Source organism: Dasypus novemcinctus, chromosome 18 (genome assembly GCF_030445035.2).
Source record: "Dasypus novemcinctus isolate mDasNov1 chromosome 18, mDasNov1.1.hap2, whole genome shotgun sequence".
In the NCBI taxonomy this organism is placed as follows: Eukaryota; Metazoa; Chordata; class Mammalia; order Cingulata; family Dasypodidae; genus Dasypus; species Dasypus novemcinctus.
The window spans coordinates 61,752,740-61,774,608 of NC_080690.1; positions in this window are offsets into that span (position 1 = coordinate 61,752,740).

The following is a 21,869-nucleotide window of genomic DNA, read 5'->3' on the forward strand; positions in this document are numbered from 1 at the left end:
GTTAACACATTGCTAGGTGAAATTTTGCAAGCCAGGTTATAGAAGCAGAATGCAGGTGCAGGGCCATACTTTCGCAGGCTGATTTATAGACGTGGGAGCAGGAGTTACTTGTTAGGTATTCTCCTGCTAGGCCATGTTTTCACAGGCTTATTTACAGGAGCAGGGGGCAGGAGACATTCATTTGATATTTTCCTGCAAGGCCCTGTTTTTCCAGGCTGATTTTCAGAAGTGGGAGCAGGAGTGACCTATTAGATATTTTTGCAAGGGTATGCTTTTCATTTCTCAATATTTCCCCCCCTTTGCTGTCCCTAAAAGTTTTTCACAGGGCATCACTCATGCTAAGTGACTTACATTCTCTTAGGGCCAGAACTCTTGCCGTTGCTCTCTGGGTTGCTATTGTTTCAGTGAATCTGATAAGGGCATTGACTACACAGGGACTGAATGTGACTAACGTGAGTAAAGTGATAGAGAACCTGCTAGGGGCAGGACCCAAGAGGACCACTGTCCCAGATACCAGCTCCATGACTGCTCTAGTTCCCTTTTTCTTTTCTGAATCTGGTCTCTTAGCCCTTTTACTTTGGTGTAAACTATTCCTGATTGGTTGATGTAGTTACAGCATTTTTCCCCGAGGAAGACTCATGTTCTTCCTTTTTCTGCTGTTAGTAGGTATAAGGCTCTCCTGTTTTGCAGGCTTACTGCAGCTAGTGAGTTGACTTGGCTCTGGAGGGAGACTAGGGAGTCCGCAACTCATTTGATGTCCTCATTTAATTCTCAGGAAAGTTTGCAAAAAAGTTGAAGGAAGACCCTAATCCTCCTAGTCCAGTTCCTAGTCCCACAACTATACCTGCTCCTATAAGGGTGGTAGAGAGCAGAGCTCATTTGGCCCACTCTTTTTTTTTTTTTTAAATATTACATTCAAAAAATTTGAGGTCCCATTCAACCCCACCGCCCCATCCCCCACTGCCCCCACAGCAACACTCTCTCCCATCGTCATGACACATCCATTGCACCTGGTAAGTACATCTCTGAGCATCACTGCACCCCATAGTCAATGGTCCACATCATAGCCCACACTCTCCCACGTTCCATCCAGTGGGCCCTGGGGGGATCTACAATGTCCCCTAATTGACCGTGAAGCACCACCCAGGACAACTCCACGTCCCGAAAACGATTTGGCCCACTCTTGGTGCAAGTTTAGGGCTTGTTCTAGCTCATCATCAGTATATACCGACACTTTTGGTGTTAAGAACGACCACGATGCAGCTTCCTGTCCAATTGGCTTCTAAGCATCTAAATGCAGGGCTTCCACCTAGGAAGAACAATCCTTGGAATTTATACCAGGTCAAGTTGTTTGCTAGGGTTTTATTGGAAGTACCTAAGTTTGCAGGGATGGTCCCAATTGATTCTGATGTTAGATCAGAGTTTTTACTCAGATAGCTGGTTATATTGTTTTTATTGCCTTCTGAGAGAACTAGCTGGATGTTGAGGGCCATGGGGCCAATAAGGGTGATTTCATTTCTAATTTTAGGAATTAGATGGGGTGCCTTAAAGGTTTTTCTTGAGAGGACAGGCACAGCCAACAGATGTTGGCATCCAGACTAGTGTCAAGGAGGAGGGTATAAGTGGTGTTGACTAGACACTCACCTGCCAAACCAGGGCTATGAGCTGAGTAAGTTGGTAAGGTCCTGTGAGGTTTGCCCACTGATATTTGGGGCCTTTCGCTAGTCAGATCAGTTTGGCACGTACCTGTTCTAAGACTTTTTCCTGGGCTTGGTCCTGCATGCCTCCCGCATCTGACATGCCTATTTGTGGGAGATAGGTCCAGCATATAGCTTCCCCTGGGTTATCCCAGGTTTTGCAATTGTCCCAGTGTTTCATTGTGCCCATCCAGAACTTTTGCTCATTTTCTGAACATAGGGTAACAGTTTGGATATTATAATATTTTGCTGGCACATGGGTGTGATAGTCCCTGTCCCAGGGACAGGAGACCATTTTCTCTTGAGCTGCTTTAACCTCTGTATAGGAATGGATACTAAGGCTTTGTAGCACCCAGTACAGTGAGGGTAGGGGTTGGTGGTGGCCCCAAGCCAACTGAAGAAAAACCACTTAAACTAGCAAAGCATCCCACAAAACACAAGTACACTACTAAGATTAGTGTCCTTTCAGCTACACTACAGTCTCTGGGAGCTGTAGCTGCCAGTCCAGTCCCAATCAGCAAGCCGAGCAGTCCCAGAGGAGTAGGAACCACAGGGAACAGAAGTCCATCCAGGTATAGGATGAGTTGTCCAGTCATTTTGTTTTTGTGCCCTTTTAACTTTAGTATGATGAATCCAAGGAGCAATATCTGAAACTCTGAGAGCAGTGGGGGTACAAGGATAACAGCATGTGGGCCTGTCCAGGTGGGCTGGAGGGGCTCCTTTTTCCAGTCTTTTACCCAAACTAGGTCTCCAGGTAAATGTGGGTGTACTGGGTGGCCTACTGGGATGGGATCTTGAGACAGGACAATTTTGCATATTTGGGCCAGCGTTTTTCCCAACTGCTGGAGGGTGGAACCCTGTCCAGTCTCTCCTAGGAGTCTAAGCTTTCCCTTGAAGGTTTCAATAATTGGGGGTGGTCATCCCCACAGAATTTCAAAAGGCGACTAGCCTGAGGGCCAGGGCGTGCATCTGACTCTAAGGAGGGCTAATGGCGCAGATCTACCCTCAGGAGGCCAGTTTTCTGACAGGACTTGGCTAAGGTGGTTTTGAGAGTTTGATTCATGCCTTCTACTTTCCCTGAGCTCTGGGGCCTGTATGCTGTGTGGGGCTTCCACTTAATTCCTAGCATTTTTGCTAGTTCTTGGATGATGGCTGCTACGAAAGCCAAACCATTGTCGCTGCCAATGGACAAGGGTATCTCATGCAGGTGGGGAAGGCTTTGACCCAGCCTGAGAAGGTGCACATTATTACTAGTACCTATCTAAACCCTCAACTTGGTTTTATTTCTGTTAAGTCCATTGTTAAGTCTTCAAAAGGGGCAGTTCCTGTGTGTTGGATGCCAGCCAGGGACTGGGGACCTTGGGAGGGGTTATTTTTAACACAGCTTTGGCAAAGGCTGCTGACGGTAGTGCAGAGCGAGGTCATCTGGGCAATGTAGTAATATTTTCCGAGCAGGGCTCCTGAACCAGGGAGTGGGTGGCCCCCTTTGGGATGAAGACTCAGCTACCTGGGAGTAGCCAATTTCCCTCTAGGGTCCGGTGCCCTCCTTCTCTCTTTGCCACTCCTGATCCTCCCAGAAATTGTTTAGTTTTTCAATGTGTTGCCCTAAAAGGGGCAGGTGAGGTACTGGTGTTGGGGCCTGCCATTTGAAGCCTTCCTTGGCTGCCCTTTGAGCTGCCTCATTGGCTAGTGTATTTTCTTTAGTAACTGCATCCGTTCCCTTCTGGTGTCCCCAACAATGGATGATAGCAGCCCAGCTTGGCTTCCTTACTGTCTCCAATAGTTGAAGGATTTATTCTTTATTTTTTATTTCTTTCCCCCCTGCCCTCTCCTTATAAATTGCACCATGGATATGCACAATAGGGAATGCATACTTAGAGTCAGTGTAAACGTTTATTGTTTGCCCCGCAGCCAATTACAGGGCCTGAATTAGCTCTGAGAGTTCTGCTCGCTGTGCAGATCACCCTTTAGGTAGGGGAGCTGCTTCTACTACTGTTCAGCTGTGGTCACTGCATATCCAGCAAGTCTCTCTCCACCTCTGATAAAACTGTTGCCATCTGTGAATAGGCCTTGGTCTAGACAAGGAAGTGGCCTATCCTGGAGGTCAGGGTGACTGGCATACACTTCTTCTGTTACTTCTGCACAGTCGTGTTCAGGAGTTCCTCTTTCGGTTGGCAGGAAAGTGGCAGGATTCAGGGTGCACACAGTTTCTTCTGTTATTCTGGGGTTTTCACAAAGTAGTCCTCGGTAATGAGTAAGCCTGGGGTCGGATAGCCAACAGCGACCACAAGAGTTCATTAAAGTGGTGACAGCATGTGGCACCATGACATGAATGTCTTGCCCAAGAGTGAGGTTGTCAGCTTTTTCGACAAGGGCTACTGTTGCTGTTAAAGCCCTTAGGCAGGGGGGCCACCCAGCAGCTACAGGATCTAACTGTTTTGATAGAGATGCAATAGATCTCTGCCAAGGGCCAACTGTTGAGTGAGGACTCCTAGGGCCACATTGTTTCTCTCACACACAAACAGGTTAAAGTCCCGAGATACATCCAGAAGTCCTAGGGCGGGGGCCTGGTTGAGCCATAATTTCTTCAAAGGCTTCCTGTTGGGTTATACTCCAGATGAGGGGTTCTTTTTCTGGGCCCATGAGGACTTCATAAAGGGGTTTAGCCATAGCTGCAAACCTGGGGACCCAGATGTGACAGAATCCTGCCGCCCCTAGAAATTCACGGAGTTTTCTTTTGGTGGTAAGTGTTGGAATAGTGCAAATTACCTTCTGTCATTCTGATCTTGGTGTTGGGTGCTCTCTTGAAATGATGAACCTTAGATACCTAACCTGTTGCTGGCAAATCTGAGCCTTTTTCCAAGACACTTCATAGCCAGCTTGCATTGGAAGTTGTAGAAGAGCCCGAGTTCCTTCCCAGCAATTTTCTTTCGTCTCCTAACCAGCAAGAGGTTATCTACATACTGAAGGAGTGTACAATTTAAGCTTTCCTGTGGGTAGGAAGCCAGATCCGCCACCAGGGCTTCTCTGAAAAAGGTGGGAGAGTTCTTGAAGCCCTGTGAGAGTTGAGTCCAAGTTAATTAAATCTTTTGTTAAGTCCTGGGATTCTCCCATTCAAAAGCAAATAGTGACTGGCTCTGGGGAGCTACCCACAGGCAGAAAAAAGCATCTTTTAAATCCAGACAGGTAAACCAGGCAGCCCCAGGTGGTAATTGCCCCATTAACATGTATGGATTAGGAACTACTGGGTGCAGGGTGGTTGTAGCATCATTAACAGCCCACAAGTCTTGATCAGGTCAATGTCTGGTCCCATCAGGTTTTTTTCACTGGCAGCAGTGGAGTGTTCCAGGACAACTGGCATTCGATCAAGATCCCTTCTTTTCTTAGGCAGTTTATGTGTTTGACCATGCCCGATTGCACCTCACAGGGGATTGGATATTGACTTTGTGGCCCCAGGTTTTAGGTCTGTGATGAGAGGGGCATGGTTCTGGGCCATTCCTGGTGAATTCATTTTAGCCCAGACCTCAAAGTACAGTTCTTTTGTTATTATTATTCTTAAAGTTAATAGATCACAAAGAACGTTACATTAAAAACCATAAGAGGTTCCCATATAACCCACTCCCTGCCCCCTACCCCATCATTTTTATAAATTGTATCTTTTTGAAGCTATATACATCATAAAAAAATGTTACATTAAAAAATATAAGAGGGGAAAACGGGCTTTGGCCCAGTGGTTAGGGCATCCGTCTACCACATGGGAGGTCCACGGTTCAAGACCCGGGCCTCCTTGACCCGTGTGGAGCTGGCCCGTGCGCAGTGCTGATGCACACAAGGAGTGCCGTGCTACACAGGGGTGTCCCCCGCGTAGGGGAGCCCCACGCGCAAGGAGTGCACCCATAAGGAGAGCCACCCAGCGCGAAGGAGGGAGCAGCCTGCGGAGGAATGGCGCCGCCCACACTTCCCGTGCCGCTGATGACAACAGAAGCGGACAAAGAAACAAGACGCAGCAAAAAGACACAGAAAAAAAGATTTTACCAACAGAAAAAAAAATAAAAATAAAAAAATAGAAAAATAAAAAAAAGACACAGAAAACAGACAACCGGGGGAGGGGAGGGGAATTAAATAAAATAAAAATAAATCTTTAAAAAAATATATATAAGAGGTTCCCGTATACCCACCATCCCCCTCACCCCAATCCTGCCACACTAACAATCTCCCTCATCTTTGCAGCACCCTCATCGCACTCAGTGAACGCATCTTGGGGCACTGCTGCACTACACAGATAATAGTTTACCCTGTATTTAGCATTCTCCCCCAGTACATTCAGTGGGTTATGGCAGGATATATAAAGTCCAGCATCTAACCCAGCAATATCATTAAGGCAACTCAAAATCCCAAAAGTGCCCCCACATCACATCTCTTCTTGCCTCTTCCAGCCCTCAGCAACTACTGTGGCCACTTTCTCCATCTCAATGCTGCAATTTCTTCTATTACTCATCACAATAGTATTATAGTAGAATATCAGTAAATCCACTCTAATCCATATTTTATTGCTCCATTCTGTGGACCCTGGGATGGTGAAGTCCACTCCACCTCTATATTGAGAGGGGGCTTAGATTCCACATGCATGATGGATGCAATTCTTCTGCTTGCAGTTGTAGGCACTCTTGCTTCCAATGTACAGTTCTAACAGCCTCTCCAGGTTTTGACTTGAAATTTCTTCCTGTAGTCTCCATTCCTCACTCCTGGGAACAGTGACAAGGAGGGTGAGGCTGGTCCCAAGGTTTAAACTTGTTGACCTCTCAGGTCTAAAGGTGATCTGGGCTCCCAGTTTAGTTAGAAGCATTCAGGGAGCTACAGAAACTCTTGGGTTACTTCATGGCCACCCAACTGGCAAGTTCTGGACTGGCAGAAAGGCCACTGGCTGGACTGATTTCCAGGTGCCCCTACGATGTTCGCTGCCTTTCTGCTAAAGGGGGATCTCCAAACAGAAGGGCCTCCCCATTGGTTCCCTGGCCGCTGACAGGTGAAGGTAGAAAGACAACGAGTCAGGGCAGCGGAAAGCTGAGGTCCCGCCTAAATGTGGCGAATGGGAGAGGAAGGCCTGCAAGAGGCCTCCCCGGGCAGCGGGCCATCTGACCCGGAGGCACGTCAGCGCCCCTGTCTTGGGTGTGCGATGCCTCTTTTCTTATTTCATAGTAAACTCTCCTCCCTAGCCTACCCTATGGAGTGTCTTTAAACTCCTTTAGGAGACAGAGCAGTAACCTAGACCCAGAGTATTCCCCTAACAAGAGTCTGTTTTTTGAAAATATCTTGAAAATGTAACATATGGGAAGGGATGTGAGGGGGTGGGGCGCCAGGCAGGCGGGAGGGCTGAGGGGCCCGTGGGGTTCCGGCAGGGTCAGAGCAGAGCCCTGAACGGGGAGAGGACGCCATGGGTGGGGGGACCCCGTTGAGTGGGGTGTTCTTAGGACAAAGAGGACTCCTCCAGAGCCTGGGGGCCGCGCGCCTGTGTGGAGGGAGGTGCAGGGGCGCCCGGGGGAAAGCTGCAGGGGCGCAGGCGAGCAGAGGGGGCGCCAGGGGACCCGGTGCCGAGGCCGGGGCAGGCCCGGGGCAGAGGCAGCTGCAGGCCAGAGGCGGGGCTGGGCCTCGGGCGCTCCTGACTGAAGGGCCAGGAGCCCGTGGGGCCTGAAGGCTGTGGCGAGGGCTTCGGGGGCCGCAAGAGAGGAGGGGCCGGGGCGGGAGGGCGGGGGGAGGGGTTGCAGACTCCGTCACGGAGGGCGAGCGTTCCCGCAGCTCCCGTCGGGGCCACGCTGTGTGCAGCTCCCACTGGGTGGGTGGGGGCTGCGGTGTGCGGGGACCTCGATCCCGCCTTGGTCAGGGGCCTCCCAGGTTGAGCACCACCTGGGAGCTGCGTCCTGGTCCCCCACGCCCTCCTTCAGCTGAGTGGGCAGGATCACAGGAGCCGCAGGGAGACCTCCCTCAGCTAAAGGCCCAGAGGCGCCCGGTGGGGGCCAATTGGAACCCGGGGGCAGGGGAGGGGCGGGGCGGATGGAGCGAGCACAGGCCAGATGTGCCAAGGCTGAGTGCGAGACTAGGGGAGCTCCGGGAGGGGGTGCGGGAGGGGGAAGGGCTAGCAGCACCCTGGTGGAGGTCGGGTAACATTGCCCAGCTGGGGTGGGGGGCGGGGGGTGGGTCACTCTCCTGGCCTGGGAGCCATTTGTTTCCCTCACTGACAGAGGCCTGCCCTCCAAGGAGCTCCCTGGTGGAAGTGGACAGCAAGCCGGGCCTACTGCCTTTTCCTTCCTCAGACAGTTGGTTGAATATTCAACCAACTAGGATCAAAACTGACCTATGCATTTAAGGCCCGTGCACACTTGGTCCACTCTGAAGACCTTGAAAGCACTGGGATCCTGGAGCACAGAGCTGCGGCATCCCCATGACGAGGCGCTGGAGAGATGGGATCCAGCAGGGAGCCCAGGCAGAAGTCCCTCCACGTTTCTCAGATGCACCAGGCTTCCCTGGATTCTCCCTGGGGGTCGCTCTTTCCGTGCCGCAGGCGCTGCAGCCACCACGGAAGCAGGGATGTCCCCGGGTGGACGGGGAGCCCCAAGTCCCTCCCTTCCCGTCCAGGCGGGCCTCCCCTCTCCCCTCCACACACCCAGCCACGTGTGTCCCTGGGAAGGATCCCGCCCCCTTTCCTTCTGGTCCCCTTTGAAATACCTCCCTCCAGTAAGGTCCTGCTTCCCCAAGAACCCGCCCTTTGTACTTCTCTCCTGGGGGGTTTCCCCTACCGAGGCAGGAGGCTCTCCAAGCCCCCCAGGCCCCAGCCCACGATTCCAACGTTTGAAAGCAGCCTGCCCTAAACACCATCCAGACTAACCTCCCTCGCATCAACCCTCCCCGGAGATCTCCTCCCCAGCTCAGAGGGTCTCTGCCGCCCCCTCCCCTGCCCAGGGGGAGAAGCAGAGCCTCAGCCCAACCGGAGAAGGAGGCACCGCAGAAACAGACCAGGAGGCCAGGTCTGGAGAGGAATCCTTTTATTTGGTAACTTGAAAGCCTGACTCCTGGGCCTGGCAGGGTGGTGGACACCAGAACTGGTAAGAGAAACGTCCATATCAGCGAGTGCATCTTTCCGTACAGTAAATGTTTCATGATAGATTCATACTGTGCTGCATTTATTGCCACTTGGACTATCATCTCAATGTCTGCTGTCTTGTTATCTTCTTTTTAAGAATATTTTTCAAATTCTTTAAACGTTTAAGCAGAAAATCCGTGGTGGGCACTTTGGTCATCTGATCCAGCACATAAAGGCAAGTTCTCCTGATTATGCATGTACACAGGTGTCTAATAACTTTCACTGCTCAGGTCTCTGAACGGGGCAGACATTTCTTGTAGAAGACATCTGTTACCATATCGGTGAGAAGCATAGCAATAATTCTTACAAATTCCATCGATTTCTCTTTTTCCAAAGAAATAATATAAATAGTAGGAAACATCCCGTAGTTGACTGTGCTCTGTTCTCTTCACAAGGTCAGCGGTACAGTATCAAGCCAATCTCTCTTCCTGGGGCTGGAGGGTTCTGTCTAAGGAGCTCTTTCTCTTCTCTGTGCTCCTCTTCTCTGAGGCTCTACTTCTGGTTGTGAGTCTGTTTCATCAGCCCAGCGAGGGGGCAGGGACTCATCACATTCTAATGACATCATGGAATCAAGGCCTCATCTACATAAATTGTACAACTTTATAGATGTTTGGGAACACTCCTTTGAATAAATTTTATTTTTTAACATGTGAATGTTCTATTTGGCACAACTGATAGACGGATGTTGAAACATAGCTACCAGCCACGGTTCCATTAGTGTTTACAAAAGCCCAACATCATTTGATCAGACGTCTCAGTTGAACAATCAACAGTTCAATCACGTGAGTGAATCAAAGCCCCTACATTATTAGATCAGAATTCTCAGCTGAACAATCAACTGGTTATCATGCCCAGACAAACCAGGTCAGTTGATGAATGTAATCAATATTTATTTTTGGAATTCATAAAAAATATCCAATTGCCACACGTGGGGCATATGGGAATCCCCTATATTTTCTATGTGACTTTTCTGTGAACAAACCTCTGTGAAGGTAAAATGGGAAAAATAAGACACTGGCAAATGTATGAAGAAATTATCCCTATAGCACAAGGCAACAGATCTTACAGTGATGAAAAACACAAGTATAAAAATTTTTAATATTATTTCCATTTAAAATTGTTTTGTCTTATATCTACTTTTAAAAATATTATCATTTCCTTTTCTTAGAAATTTTACTTCACAGTTTTGTTGGATTCTTTTTTGGAGAGGTTTTGGATCACAGGTGGGTCACAGCTGTAGCAAGGGAGGATCCCTATGTGGGATGTCAGTGATGGGGGACGTGTGGGGAGGGGTATATGGGGTAATGCCTCTAGGCATAGGAATATGTTCAAGTGTTCATGGAGACACACACAAGAACTGAAAGAATATTGAATTCCTGTGCCTGTGAGTCCTGCTACATTCTCTAATAGGATGGTAAGAATGCCCCAAGGGCACAGGCAGTGCCTTGTGAGGGAAGACAGACCATCAAGGCAGGCCCTTGATCTTGATCATTGTAGTTAGGAACCTTTCCTTGTGAAATTGAAGCTTAATCTAGTATTATATATTGCCTAAGAGTTCCCACCTGAAAGCCTCCTAGTTTCTGAAATGGGGCCTCTCTTGAAGTCAAACTCAGCACATGAACACACTGCCTCCCCCCACCCCCACGTGTGACATGACTCCCAGGGATGAGCCTCAGTGGCACTGAGGGATGATTACCACATGCCAACTAGCATGCAGTCACATTTTCAAAAGGGAGAAGTATGAAATACAAATGAGTTTTTATGGCTAAGAGTTTTCAAACGTGAGGTGGTAGGTCATTCCAGAGGTTCCGTTTATGCACATCTCAGCAGGATCTCATTGACTGCCACAGGAAACAGTGCCTCAAAGAGCAGGGCTCCTGAGGGCTCTAGAGACATCCAGACACTGTGAGCAGCGCAGACAAGCTCAGGATTCAGTACTGCGAAAGTGGGCCTTACTCTGGCATTCATACTCCCAAGTGTGATGGAGTTAGACTCATTTATACTTTCCCTACACATGGCTTTTCTGCTCCTTTTCTTTGAACCTATAGTTACCACTATACATATTACATCTGTGTCCCAGAAACTTTAACTTTTTCATCCTCCCATGTGCCAAAAGAGCCCTGACTCAGCAGATGTACAACAGCTTTTGTCCAGTCATTGAACCCACTCAGGACACTAACGAGGAACAGAGTGTGTCTGCAACTGCAGGCAAGACAGTTCGAGCCCTCTGCATAATAGAACCTAAGTCCCTCTAGTTTACATTATGGTTTACATTTTAGAATATACAAATTTATAAATTTTGGGGAAATCCCCTTTCTTTTTTTTTTTAGCATGTGAGTGTTATATTGGTACAGCTGATATACAGATATTGAAACATTCCTACCAACCATGATTCCATTATGGTTTAAATTATGGTTTACATTTTATTTTTGAGAAATCCTCTTTCTAAGGTGTCTCTTTTGTACGGCAGGCCTTAAGTGTTTTTGTTTGTTTGTTTTACTTTTTTTTTTTTAGAGAAAAATGATCCTAAATCGAAGTTTACGTTAACACTTTCGTTCAGAAAGAACAACTTCTCTTCTGCTTTCCCTTCGAATAAGCCTAAATCTATGTTAAGAACATTTCCAGATTTAAAGGATATTTATTAGAAAGTTTTTAGGAAGGTGAAAGGGGGCAACATTTCCACATCTATCTTTGCATTAGTGAGGTACATTTTTTATCATTCATGAACGGACATTTTAATAATTGTACTATTAACTATAACCCATAGTTTACAATAGAGTACAGTGTATTACGCAGTCCTGCTTTTTTCTTCTCATTCTCATTCTAGTAACACACGCATCACCTACACTTTCCCCCTTTAACCACATCCACGTATCTCCTTCAGTGCTGCTAATTACACTCACTGTGCTGTGCAACAATCACCAACATGCCTTACCAAACGTTACCATCAAGCCAACAGAAATTCTGTACGATGTAAGCATGAACTCGCATTCCCGATCTCCACCCCGTCCCCAGGAAACCCACATTCCAGATTCCAGATGAGATTTCTTATGATGATGATTTTATTTGCTGAGGTCCTACAATATTTTTCACTTTGGGTCTGGCTTATTTCTCTCAACATGTTGTCTTCAAGATTCATCCACCCACTTGCATGCATCAGATCTTCATTGCTTTTTCCCTTCAGTTTTTATATTTTAGGAAAGCAGGATCCCAAATGGGATCCTCACTCCAGTGTGAATTGTGTTCTTGGGGTTTGTTTTCAGGGACGAGCCAAGGCCAGATGTCCCAGTCAAATGGCCTCCAAAATTTTATTTTCACAGAAGACACAGGTTGAATTATGCTCAGAAGCCACATAGAAGGGCTGGTGGCCAATGAGCCTGGGTCATGGACCCTGAGTCTTTGGCATCCCAACCCCACCCCACCACCATGCAACCTCACCTTCTCCACCAGCCCTCAGAAGCTATTAGGGGGACAAGCTGATAAGGGAGTGGGAGGGGTGCTGGGTGCTGCCACACTATTGGGGAACTCAGGAGGCAGGAGAAGGTGGGAAACACTTTGCACTATCACCTAAAGGGGTCTCCAACAGGTCAGTTTTTTCTAAAGTTCTTTTTTATGAGGACAACATACTGAACTTTTCCTGAGGGAGGCTGAAGCATGGCTCTGAGGATCTGCAAGAATGCCAGCAAGATGCTTAGATGTCTACAGGATTAAGGAAGAAGATCTAAGCTTGATTCCTGTGAAGGTTCTTTTGGCACCAGGCTCTCAACAGGCAGCTTTTTCACACTGAAGCCACTGTCTCTGAGCTGTCTTGGGGTCCCCTCAGTTAACACCAACTCAGAGACCTGGACAAAGACCTTGGGCATGAAGACCAAGTCCCGTGTGTGCCCCAGGAGGGCAGGCCCTGTCTAGACAGTCTCTGAGACCAGGGCGGGGATCCTGGGGCCTTGACAGCAAAAGCCAAAGTGTTCCAGACTCGCAGGGAGAGGGGTGGGCAGGGCAACAGAGCCAGGGCTGCTGAGCTCCTCCTGGAGGGTGCAGGGAGCATCATTCAGGGGTGCACAGAGGGTCAGGGGTTGGGGGAGGACATCAAGCCCCTTCTCTTGAATCCAGGTGATACAGTTGAGGTGCAGGGGCCCCCAACAGGCCCCAGGGCAACTTCCCAACTGCGCTGATGCTCCTGAGGGGGGCATGGGAGGACAGGGGCTCTGCTTCCCTACCCCAGTGCCTCAACCTCACACTCCTTTGCCAGCTCAGGGCAGGGTAAGGGCCAGTGCCAATGAGGTCACTGGGATCTGAGTTCATTAGCCTCTTGAAACCAAAATCTGATGTGCTGTTACTACTTCTTCAAGATTAAATTACCCCCTTCCTTTTTTTCCCTAAAACAAAGACTGTACTGGAAAATGTTTCCTGTTTTGAACCACAGGGACCTAAAATTTCCTGATTTGATCATTTTCTAAAGTTTATCCCTGTCCTCCTCATTGAGATCCCTGTCTGCTCTCTGTGTCCATTTGTTACGTGCTCATCTTCTATTTAGGAACCACTGGGAACCAAACCCAGGACCTCCCATGGGGAAGAGAGGAGCTCAATCACCTGAGCTACCTCAGCTCCCTGGTTTATTGTGTCTCTCATTGTCTGTCCTCTTTGTGTCTCCTTTGTTGTGTTATCTTGTTGCATCAGCTCACTGCACCAGTTCTCCTTCTCCAGGAGGCATTCGGGACTGAACCAGGACCTCCCATGAGGTAGGCATAAGTCCAATTACTTGAGCCACAACACCTTCCCTGATTTGATCATTTTTAAGACAACACACGAGAGCTCCACTCTTTGAAACAATATTATTGAACACAAGGGAACACATTGGTCACTGAAACTGAACCTGAGAATCAAATGGAATTTTCTTGACAGTGGCAATGTTGAACTCTTCCTGAGCCCTGTGAACCTGGAAAAGCCAGGGAGTTAAGGAAATCTCCCAGGCAGAGGGTCAGAGATCTCTATTTTGCCTCAGAAGGACCAAAGAAGGCTCTCTGTGTGCCAAGGGTCACAGGCAGAGGTTCCCTGCCTTATCAATGTTGTGCTCAAAATAAACAGACTTCAAAAAAGAGGGTGCAGAGCACGTTGATTGAGCTACAGTTGCATGAGTGTAAAAGCAGCACCAAAAGAGGTTTCTGCTCAAAAGAAGAGTCATGGAAGCAGCTTATGTCGGTACTTAAAACAAAGAGAATGGGGATGGATGAAGGGGACATGATTTATGGGTACTCCAGGGGCCCTAGGGGCTCTTTGAGCTTGGTATCTTGGAGGCTCAGTTCCTTAATCAGCAAGCAGGATGTTGATGTAGCATTGAGGCCGTGTGGTGATGATCAGCAGACCTTGCTGGGGTTATCTTGAACTCTTTTGTCTACTTTAGGACAAAACTCTTGACAGTATCATTCTGGAAGAGTCCAATGAAAGCTGTGAAATTGGGAGAGACACTGGTTTTGGGGGCCCCACCTGGAGTGGGGTGTCATCAGGATAAAGAGGAATCCTTCAGAGACGTGTGAGGGTGGAGGCATGTCTGAAGGGAGTTAGAGGGGTACCCGGATGCAAATCTCCAGGGACCTAAGGCTGGGTAGAGGGGACACCAGAGGAACAGAGGACAAGGGCAGAGTCAAGGGCAGAGGCAGATTGGGGTAGGGCTGGGGTCTCAGGTGCTAAGACTGACTGATGGGCCTCAGGATACCTTGGAGACAGAAGGCTTGTGTGGAGGGCTTTATGGGACTCACAGGAGCAAATGGAGTGAGCTGGGTGGGGAGAGTAAGGGCAGAGGAAAAGGTGTCAAACTCAACCCCTGTGTGGGACCTCTCGGGGCGCAGAGAGCAAGCAAATTCTGCAGAGACTGCCACGGCTACACAATGTGCAGCTCTCTCTCGGGTGGGAGGAGGGAACCCATGATCCAAGCTTGGTCTGGTGCTAGAGGTTCCCTCTTACAAGGCTCACAATATATGAGTAACAGGCTGGGGCATAAAGAAAAGCAGACTACGTGGGAGAATCCACCAACTATCTCCTCACAAACAAAGGAACCACATGGCAATGGAGCAGAATGAGGTAAGGACCTCCACTCCCTCCTGACCAGGGTTTCCTCAGCCCCTCTTGAATTCCAAGAATACCCTACCTCCTAGCCCCCCAGCCTCTAGGCACACAAGGCAGGGATTTCCTTTTACAGTCCCTTATTGGACCCCAGTCTGGACTCATACTCTAACCACCCCATCCCCAGGAACTAAGGATTCTCCCCCTATGGATGTGCTGCATAAATTCACATCTGCCCCTTCCAGGGTGGGGCTGAAGTCAATTCTTCAGACCCCCTCCATTGGAGAGCTTTGCAGTACACTTCCTGCCTGCAATCGTCAGACTCTGTCTTTTCTCTCACATCTGGGGTCTTCCAGTTTGAGCCCCTCTTGCATGTGCTGGAGAAGGAAGAAGTCTCTGTCCGGATCTCCCAACCCCTCTTCACGGGCCTTCATAGGATAACAAGGATCCCAGGGGAGACTTCCTTGCAGCTCAAGACCCAGGGGGGCTGGGAAGGGGTGGATTGGAGCCTGGGGGCAGAACAGTGGGTACGGGAAGGGAATGGGCCCCTGGGGCTGGATGTCTGCCCTGGGTGCAGAGCCTGAGGGAGGGGGTGAGGGAGAAGGATTAGCTGCACCCAGAGATTTTGGGGACCAATTCCCAGCAGAGGCATCACCCTCCAGGCTTCAGAGCACTTTGCTCGTGAAGGATGTGAGTTTATTTGAGGAGTTTGGCTTACACAGGGGCGACAATTGAGTAAAAAGGAAGTTTTCAGGGAGTTACTTTCAGGCATTATTTATAATTAAGCGTAGCTTCAGGATAAATTACCTAAGCAACATTAACATCTGGAGCGAAAGTGTAACTGGTGGTAGAAGGTACTGCCATTGTTCAGACAATATGTAAAAGACTCCGTGATGTTTGTGGTAAGAAGAAAGATGAGTAATGTTTGAAAGATGCTTACAATTTAGTCACCCTAAGATTGTTGATATAGGCGGTATTAATTAACAAAAATTTGTTTTTTCCTTTTTTTTTTTTTTTTTCTTGGTTTTTTATTTTTGGAACAAAAGAATTGGGTTAGCAATTGCATGAGTCCATTCTCAGTAGGTTTTGGAAATCTTGAGTCTTTACCATAGTATTGTTTTAAACTTTTTAAAGCAATGTTTTAGGAGCCAGTGACCCACAGTACCTGGTACCATCCTTTTAAGAGGTATCTAGGATGGAAATCTTGTTGTGGTTGAAGGTGAGGCAATTTGTCCTGTCATTGATTGCATGTGTTCTCAAGAAAACATTAGTAGGTTCCCAGGGTAGGGGGAGGCAAGAAAAGAATAGATGGAAAATAGAGAATTTTCAGGACATTGGGATTGTTCTGCATGATCTTGCAATATGGGCTACAGGCTATTTAAAATTTTGTGAAATCTATAGAAGTGTACATTCAAAATGTAAAGCACAATGTAAACCGCTGACTATGGTTAGTAACAATGCTTCAATATTTGCACATCAGTTGTAACAAATGTACCGTCCACTCATAAAATATTCTTAATAGGGGGTTTGGAAAATGGGAGGTGGGCTTCATGTATTATTCAGTCAAAGGGAACCAGGAAGAGAAATGGAACATCAAACAAGTAATTAAAGCTCTTAAAACATGTATCATGGACCAATTCAATGAAGTGAAGAAAGAGATTAAGCATATTAGAAAATACTTGGAGAGCATACAGAAGAAATTGTGATCATGCACAAAAAGGTCATGGAGATGATGGGGATCAATAGCAGAATCCAAGAAATAAAAAATACACTCACTGAAAATAACAGCATATTTGAAGAGGAAGAGGAAAGAATTAGTGATGTGGAAGACAGTACATCTGAAATCAAACAGATAGTAGAATTAATTGATAAAAAGATAGAAAAAATCCAGCAGGGCCTTAGGGATCTGAATGACAATGCAAAATGCACAAACATATGCATTATAGACATCCCAGAAGGAGAAGAGAAGGGAAAGGGGACAGAAGAGGTGTTGGAGGAAATAATGGCCAAAAACTTCCCAAACCTATTAAGGGAGATGCATGTACATGTCCAGGAATCACAACACACCCTGAACAGCATAAATCCAAACAGGCCTACCCCAAGACATATATACTTGTCAAATTATCCAATGCACAAGACAAAGAGAAAATACTAAAAGCAGCAAGAGAAAAGAGAACCATCACATACAAGGGAGGCTCCATAAGATTAAGTGTTGATCTCTCATCTGAAACCATGGAGGCTGGAAGGCAGTGGTACGACATAGTCAGGGTACTAAAAGAAAAGAATTTCCAACCAAGAATACTCTATCCAGTAAGCATTAAAAAATGATGGTGAATTCAAAATATTCACAGATAAACAGAAATTAAGAGAGTATGCCAACAAGAATCCTGCCCTTCAAGAAATATTAAAGGGAGTTCTGCAGGAGAAAAGAAACAAACAGGAGAGACAGAGTTGGAGGAGAGAGTAAGAACAACGAAAACTACAAAAAGTGGGAAAAAAATCCAACAACCTAAGACAAACACAAATCCAAAGAAAATATGGCTAATATAAGTAATTACTTAAAATAATAACACTAAATGTCAATGGATTAAACTCACTTGTTAAGAGACACAGATTGGAGGATTGGATAAAGAAATATGACCCATCTATAGGTTGTCTATAAGAAACTCATGTTAGACCCAGGGATTCAAGGAGATTGAAAGAGAATGGCTGGAAAACAATCTTACAGGCAAACAATAACCAAAAAAGGGCAGGTGTAGATATATTAATATCAGACAAAATAGACTTTAAATACAAAACAATTGTGAGAGACAAAGATGGACACTACATATTAGTGAAAGGGATAATCTTTCAAGAAGAAAGAACAATCATAAACATTTATGTGCCTAACAAATGTGCCTCCAAATACATGAGGCAAGCACTGGAGAAATGAAGTGAAGGAATAGATGCCTCTACAATTATAGTGGGGGACTTTAATACACCACTATCAGCATTGAACAGAACATCTCAAAAGAGAATCAATAAAGAAACAGAGACTTTGAACAATATATTAGAGGTAGAGGATCTGGATCTAATAGACATATACAGAACATTACATCCAAATACAGCAGGATATACATTTTTCTCAAGTGCACATGGGTCATTCTCCAAGACAGACCACATGCTAGGCCTCAAAGAAAGTCTCAATGAATTCAGAAAGATAGAAATCATACAAAATAATTTCTCTGACCACAGTAGAGTGAAGCTGGAAATCTTCAAGGGCCAGAGACCAAGATTTGGCAACAAGATATGGAAGTTAAAAACACACTCTTAGAAAAACAGTGGGTCAAGAAGGAAGTTGCAAAAGAAATCAATAACTACCTTGAAACTAATGAAAATGATAACACAATATATCAAAACTTATGGGATGCTGCAAAAGCTGTACTGAGAGGGAAATTCATCACCATAAAGTCATAAATCAAAAATGAAGAAAGAGCTAAAATTGAAGAACTAACTGCACACTTGGCGGAATTAGTAAAAAAACAACAAACTAACCCCAAAGAAAGAATAAAGAAATCACAAAGATCAGAGCAGAGCTAAATGAAATAGAAAATAAGAAAGCACTAAAAAAAAAAAAATAAACAAAACTAAAAGCTGGTTCTTTGAGAAGATCAATAAAATTGATAAACCCTTAGCTAGACTAACAAAGAAAAAAAGACAGAAGAAGCAAATACACAAAATAAGAAATGAGAAAGGGAATATCACCACTTACCCCACTGAAATAAAGATTATCATAAGAGGATACTTTGAAAACTTATGTTCCAACAAGAAGGACAATTTAGAGGAAATGGACAAATTCTTAGAAACACATAAGCAGCCTACATTGACAAAAGAAGAAACTGATGATCTCAACAAACCAATTACAAGTAAAGAGATAGAGTGAGTCATTAAAAACCTCCCAACGAGAAGAGTCCTGAGCTAGATGGCTTCACAGGTGAATTCTACCAAACATTCCAGAAAGAAATAACACCAATTTTGCTTAAACTCTTCCAAAAAATTGAAACAGAAGGAACATTGCCTAATTCATTTTATGATGCCAACATTACCCTAATACCAAAGCCAAACAAAGACACCACAAGAAAGGAAAATTACAGACCAATCTCTCCAATGAACCTAACTGTGAAAATCCTCAGCAAAATACTTGCTAATTATATTCAACAACACATTAAACAAATTATACACCACGACCAAGTGGGCTTCATTCTGGTATGCAAGGACAGTTCAACATAAGAAAATCAATTAATGTAATACACCACATAAACAGATTGAAGGAAAAAATCACATGATCATATCTATAGATGCAGAAAAGGCATTTGACAAAATACAGCACACTTTCTTGATAAAAAACACTGCAAAAGATAGGCATAGAAGGAAACTTTCTGAACATAATAAAGAGTATATATGAAACCCACAGCTAACATAATTTACAATGTTGAAATCCTAAAATCTTTCCCTCTAAGATCAGGAACAAGACAAGTATGCCCACTATCACCCTTTCTATTTAACATTGTGTTAGAAGTACTTGCTCGAGCACTGAGGCAAGACCTAGATATAAAAGGAATCCAAATAGGAAAGGAAGAAGTCAAAATTTCACTATTTGCAGGTGACATGATCCTATACATAGAAAGGCTGTGAAGTCTACAACAAAGCTTCTAGAACTTATAAATGAGTTCAGTAAAGTTGCAGGTTATAAGATCAATGCACAAAAATCAGTAGCATTTCTGAACACCGATGATGAGCAATCTGAGGAGGAAATCAAAAAACAAATACCATTTACAATAGTAAATTAAAAAATCAAATACCTAGAAATAAATATAACCAAAGATGTAAAAGACTTATACACAGACAACTACACAAAACCATTCAAGGAAATCAAAGAAGACCTAAATAAATGGAAGACTATTCCCTGTTCATGGATAGGAAGACTAAATGTTATTAAGATGTCTATCCTACCAAAATTGATCTACACATTCAATGCAATCCCAATAAAAATTGACACAGCATTTTTAATGAACTAGAAAAACTAACTCTGAAATTACTTTGGAAAGGAAAGAGGCCCCAAACAGCCAAAGACATATTGTAAAAGAAAAATGAAACTGGAGGAATCACACTACCAGACTTCAAAACGTACTACAAAGCTACAGTAGTGAAAATGGCATGGTATTGGCACAAGGATAGACACACTGACCAATGAAACCAAATTGAGAGTTCTGATATAGATCCTCATATATACAGTCATCTGATATTCAACAAGGCTGCCAAGCCCACTCAACTGGGAGAGAATGGCCTCTTCAACAAATGGTGTCTGGAGAATTGGATATCAATATGCAAAAGAAGGAAAGAGGATTATCATGTCACACCTTATACAAAAATCAACTCAAGATGGATCAAAGACCTAAATGTAAGAGCCAAGACCATAAAGACCTTGGAAAACAATGTAGGGAAGCATCTACAGGACCTTATAATAGGAAGTGGCTTCATGAACTTCACACCCAAAGCATGAGCAGCAAAGGAACACATAGATAAACAGGACTTCCTCAAAATTAAAGCCTTTTGCACCTCAAAGGAGTTTGTCATGGAAGTGAAAAGAAAGCCTACACAATGGGAGAAAATATTTGGTAACCATATATCTGATAGGAGACTTATAGCCTGCATATATAAAGAACTCCTATATCTTGAAAATAAAAAGACAAACAACCCATTTAAAAAATGGGAAAAAGATTTGAACAGACGGTTCTCCAAAGAAGAAATACATATGGCTAAAAAGCACATGAAAAAATGCTCAAAATCACTAGCTGTTAGGGAAATGCAAATCAAAACTACAATGAGATACCATCGTACTCCCATAAGACTGGCAGTGATCAAAAAAACAGAAGACTGCAAGTGCTAGAGAGGAGGTGGAGGAATAGGAACACTCATCCACTGCTGGTGGGAATGCAGAAGGATCCAGCCATTCTGGAGGACTGTTCGGCAGTTTCTCAAAAAGTTAGCTACAGATTTACCATATGACCCAGCAATTCCAGTGCTGGGTATATACTCAGAAGATCTGAAAACAAGGACACAAACTGATATATGTACACCAATGTTCATAGCAGCATTATACACTATTGCCAAAAGATGGAATCAACCCAAATGCCCATCAATAGATGAATGGATAAATAAAATGTGGTATATACATATAATGGAATACTACTCAGCTATAAGAAGGAATACTGTACAAACACATGTGCTAACATGGATGAATCTTGAGGATCTTATGTTGAGTGAAGCAAGCCAGGCATTGAAGGACAAATACTACATGACCTCTCTGATATGAAACAAGCAAACTGAGCTGTGTCAGAGAGCTAAAGACTGGATGATAGACTTAAAGGAATCTGGAGGGATGAGGAAGGTTGCGATGTGATGCCTACAAGGGTGAAGTCTATGACAAGCTGGAGGTAAGTATTTGTACAGGGAAGGAATTAGATAGGGGCATAGGGATACCTTTGGGTGGGGCTTTGTGGGCTTGAGGGGGGCTAGGGTTAGGAGGATGGATCAGATGACCCAAAGAATTGGGGGGAAGGCTGGGGGTACCCATTGAATATGGGAGAATGTCAGGTTATGGCTGAAAGTATACTGTTGAGAAAACTCTTTAGAAAATATAATAAGGAAGGATCACATGTTTAAGGTGCTTAAGGGGGGGGGCATCTGGTACAGGGGCCAGCTTCTAGGGAGTATGTGAGTGCTTATTTTGTCATACTGTGTTACATCATTGGCTGGAGACCCATACAATGAGTGTGAAGGTGTATCCACATCCTGGGGAGACCTGATGTTCCCAAAGAGAAGGAATTGTATCTCTCGAGAGGATTGCTGGCTCCCAATTAGTTAGGGCAGGCTAGTATGTCAAGCCCTCAGCATTGTTGCAGTAGCTGTAAATCTGGCCCCTCAAGTACTGA